Source organism: Pteropus vampyrus, unplaced genomic scaffold (assembly GCF_000151845.1).
Source record: "Pteropus vampyrus isolate Shadow unplaced genomic scaffold, Pvam_2.0 Scaffold8, whole genome shotgun sequence".
In the NCBI taxonomy this organism is placed as follows: domain Eukaryota; kingdom Metazoa; phylum Chordata; class Mammalia; order Chiroptera; family Pteropodidae; genus Pteropus; species Pteropus vampyrus.
In genome coordinates, this window is record NW_011888789.1 from 13,284,444 (window position 1) to 13,289,582 (window position 5,139).

The following is a 5,139-nucleotide window of genomic DNA, read 5'->3' on the forward strand; positions in this document are numbered from 1 at the left end:
CAGCCTCTCAGAGGAACCCCAGAAGAGAGATGACAACCCTGACAGGTCAGAGGAGGGGTTTTTGTACTTACCATGGTCTGTCTGGATCTCGATGAGCCCGACAAGCAGAAGGAGAAAGCACAGCATGGCTTGACGTCCTGGATCCCAGCCGTAATAATGGCAGTTGGCTTAGCTAGAAGGCAGTTGGAAGCGCGAGGAGCCCCTTGACAGAGGCAGATGACCGTGCAAGCAATGGGGGATGGGGAGGATCGGTTCGCTGTTGAATGTGGGCGGGTTTGGCCCCTAAATATATGCAGAAGGAGGCTTCGACTCAGTTTGAAGCTGCCTTGAAGCTAAAAAAAGACCAAAATCACTCTCAAAGGACATGGTTGATGAACTATGAACTAATGATGAGCTAATGAACAGGAAGATTTGTATATAATTGAAGTTACATAAACATAGTTTCTACAAACCATAGACACACAGCTCAACTAATATTCAAGTGAACAAACCAGTATAATTAGCACCTATATTCAGATCAAGAAATAAAATGTAGAACCACCATGGTGGCCCTCAGACAAGAGTTACTTCTAATATCACAGATTAATTTTGTCTGGTTTTGAACTTTATATGAATGGAATCAATCACCATGTACATTTTTATGTTCTTTTAATATGGTGATTATAAGATCCAAACATGTTGTAAGTAGCAATAGTTTTGTTTTTCCCTTGTTTTCGTATATTACACATTGAATGAATATAACACCATCTGTTTTTCCATTTTACTGTTAAAATTTGGTTCATTTACAGTTGCAGCTATTAAAAATCATATTTAGCTATTTTATTTCTTGTACATGTCATTTGGTGAACATATTAGTGAATTTTATTGGATATATTACTAGAGTGAAGCTGCCTGATCAGAGTATGCTTTAGTAGAGTTTCCCAAGACTGCTGTACGAATTTGTAATCCCATTTGTCATGTATTAGAATTACACTTTACATCAATGACTACACTTGTTTTTTGTCTTTTATTTCATTTTATTCATTCTGGTGGACCTGTAGATGTCCTGAATTTTGGTTTTAATTTGCATTTCATCATCGTTAATCATTAAGTTAATTTTTAATTATTAATTATTAAGTCAGAAATTAATTTAACACAGTTTTATGTGTTTATTGGCCATTTATATAGCTTCTTTTGTAAATGTTTACTTGAGACTTTGGTCTGTTTGCAGATTGAGTAGCCTTGTTTCATTCTTGTAATACATAAAAACTATTAATGTATTCTAGATATGATTCCTTTGTTGAATATAATTGCAAATATCTTCTGTACCAGGGCTTACATTCAATAAATTTTTGTAGATACATATTTATATTCAGAAATTTACTTTTTTCTCATATTTTTTTGGAATTTTATGATATGTATCTTCTGGATATTGAATTTTATAAATTGAGGTGTTCACATAGTTTTCTCCATTTTCTGTTAATGTTGTAAATTAAAATTATTGATTTCCAGTATTAAAACAAACTTGTATTCCTAGGATATACTCTATTTGGTCATGATGTATTATATTTTTATATTTTGCTGCATTGATTTGCCAGGATTTTGTTTAGGATTTCTGCATCAATATTTTTATAAGAAGTATTTGTCTGTAATTTTCTTTTATTGTAATTTATTGTCAAGTTTTGTATCAGAGACATGCTGATCTCATTTAAAAAATTGGAAAATGTTATCCCATCCTTTATTCTCTGAAAGAGTTAGTGTTATTTTGTGAATATTTCTTCCTTTAATGTTTTTTAGAATCTAGAAATAGAGTGATTTGGGCTTAGAATTTTCTGAGTTTTTTTTTTTTTTTACTTACAAATCTAACTTATAATATTCAGATGTTCTCTTTTTTATATATGTTAAAGAAAATTCAGTTTCCAACAGAATTTGTACATTTCTTCTGAGATGTTAGATATATAGCCAAAGTTGTTCAAAACACCTTTCCCTCCTTTATCATCTTTTTGAGCTCTGTGGAATCTGTAGAGATAGTCCTTTTTTAATTCTCAGTGTTGGTATTTTGTGATTTTCCTCTTTATGATAAATTGTTCTTGGAATTTACTGTTTTTGTTAACTTTATAAAAAAATTGGTTTTGAATTTATTTTTTTCTATTATATGTTTATTTTCTATTTCATTGATTTTTGCTTTTGTGTTCATTTCCTTTTTTCTAATTTGGGTGTAATTTGTTTTCTAGCTCCTAGGAATTGAAGTTTATCTTATTAATTTTAAACCTTTCTTCTTTCTAATATATGCATTTAAAACTATAAATTTCATCTAATTTACTACCAAATTTAAATGTACTGTATTTATCATATTATATTTTGACATATCTAATTTCCATTAATATTCAGTTTAAAATATTTTTTATTTTCATCATGATTTCTTTTATGCCCATGTATTATTTAAATTCCATACATTTAAGAGTGTTCCAATTACATTCTTCTTATTAATATTTAATTTAATTCCATTGTAGTCTCAATCATACTCTGAATGATTTTAAGTCGTTTCAACTCACTGAGACAAGATTTATTCTCCATTAGACAGTTCATTAGAGATAGATGGTTCCATGTAAATTTTAAAAGAATGTGGATTAGTTAATTGTGAGTTATTCGACAAATGTCAATTAAGTCAAATTGGATAATAGAGTTTCAAATATTTTATATCATTGCTGCTTCTTGTGTCTGCTTATTCTTTTGATATAGTCAACTTAAATAGTAGATTTTTCTATAACTCTTTGTGTTCTATCAATTTGTGATTATTGTATTTCATTCTTGTATTTAATCAGTCATTTTGTAATTTTCCAAGTAGCAGAACAAACAACTAGGCCATTCTCAGCAGCCAAGTCAGAAAATGTATAGAAGGGTTGCTAAAGGGAGTACTAATCGAAGCAAGGAGAATGGCCTTAAGTGTGTGTGTGTGTGTGTGTGTGTGTGTGTATAAAACATGTAATATATAATAATAATTTAATATATAATCATTTAAATTATTATATGTTATATTAAATTGCATATTTAATATATAATAACAATATATACACATATGAAATGTTATTATATATTAAATATATATAAATATGACTTCAGATGTAAGAGCAAGAGTAACACTATATTGTCTGATTCTGGGTTCTACTTTCCCATAAGAGCAATATAAGATATATATAATTTTCAAGTTTCTTTGTGATCTTACAACACTAGTCACCACTCTTAACTACAAGTCTTTGTGACCAATGGTTTTGTGATGGGAAACACTTCAAAAGGAAAACAGACTGAATCTGGAGATACTTCTTGAAATTTTGGACTCCTTGACTTCCAGATAAGACTGCCTTATACACTACTTTTGAAAAGATGTTGTTTACTTCCTATTGGATTCTTATTGAAACCCAATGTAGAAATCTTGTAATCTTTGGCCTGATAATCCCATACTGGGACTCAATAACTAACCAGTTATGCTTGTAAAGTTAAATGGCATATTCAGAAACTCAGCTGGCCTGCCCCCAGCACGTTAGTAAGGTTAAGCTGAATCCTGGCGATGCCCACCATGCTGTTTCACTGTTCAACCTCAACAACTAGTACCAAAAATGGACTAGGTCATTCAGTGGACATTTGGGTACCTGAAATAATAGAGCCATGAATTCACAAACTGCAGTGCGCAATTCAATGATGTTTATTATTTTCACAAAGTTGTACAACCATTAGCAAAACCAAAGTATAGAACATTGCCATCACCCTAAGAAGAAACCCCATACCCATTAGTAGTCATTTCCCATCCTACTCTCAAAACTACAAGCAGTAGGCAGCCATTAATTTATTTTCCATGTCCATATATTTGCCTATTATTGGCATTTCTTATAAATAGAATTATATAGTGTATGGGCATTTGTAACTATCAACTTTCACTTAGCATATTGCTTTCAAAATCCATCCATGGTTTAGCTTTATTATTCCATTTTATTGTTGAATAAAATTTCATTGAATCAACATAAAACATTATATTTATCTGTTCAGTAGTTGATGGACATTTGGGTATTTCTACTTTTTGGGTATTATGAATAATGCTGCTATGAACATTTATGTACAAGTTTTCAAATGCACATATGATTTCATTTCTCTTGGGCATATAAATAAAAGTGGAATTGCTGGGTCATACAATTAACTATGTTTAATCTTTTAAAGAACTGCCAGACTAATTTCTAAAAGAGCTGCTTTCAGAAGCTTAAATTTTGAAACTATAAAAAATTGACATGTACATTGTAATAAGACTGATATGGATTATAATCCTTAAAAGTAATAACTATTAATTAATTCATTCATTAATTAATTATTTTAAAGTCAGTCTGCCACATGCAGCGCCTCATTTGGATGTGTCTGGAGTCTTGGAAACTTGACTACCCTACGTTCTTCTACTAATGGACCTTGAAAGCTTGTTTGGAGGTTCTAGCAGGGGAGCACAGCTACTCGTATATCCTTGACCGTAGAACGATCTTTTCCTCTATAGGGGAAGGTCGTCCTCTTCCACCGATCGTGCAGCTTCAGGACAGATGCAAAGGAAGCGGTGAGGAAGGAAGGGGACACCTGCCTAGACAGCCAGATCACTTGAATCACCCTGGCAATCAATGAGGTGACAGATGTCGCAACCACAGCGCCCTCACATTCAGTAATAACTTTTTAAAGGGGACATATTAAACTTATGAGTGGAAAAGATTAAAGTTTTAATATCTATTGGGCCCAGGGCCTCTTTTATTCCAAATATTTTGGTTAGAAATAACTAAGATCCCTAGAATTTTATGTAAATATTAACATTCTTAAATGAAATAAAATGTTTTCCACTGTCTCTGGATAGTTAGCTAACTATATATTTTAGCAAAACAAATTAAATCTCATTACACCAGAGCAATACTTCCCACATTTTTTATTACACACCTTTTCTTTTAATTTTGTACCAATATAGTTTAATCTTTCCCTGTAACTTAATTTTTAAAAAAATCAAAAGTGTTTTTTTTCAAGGTGGTATAAACTAATATAAGATTTCTATCTTTATTCATGTTTTTATTAAATTCATAAATACTTACATTAGTAAAACAAATAATAAAAAGTGACTAAAGGTGTCATTTAAAATTGATA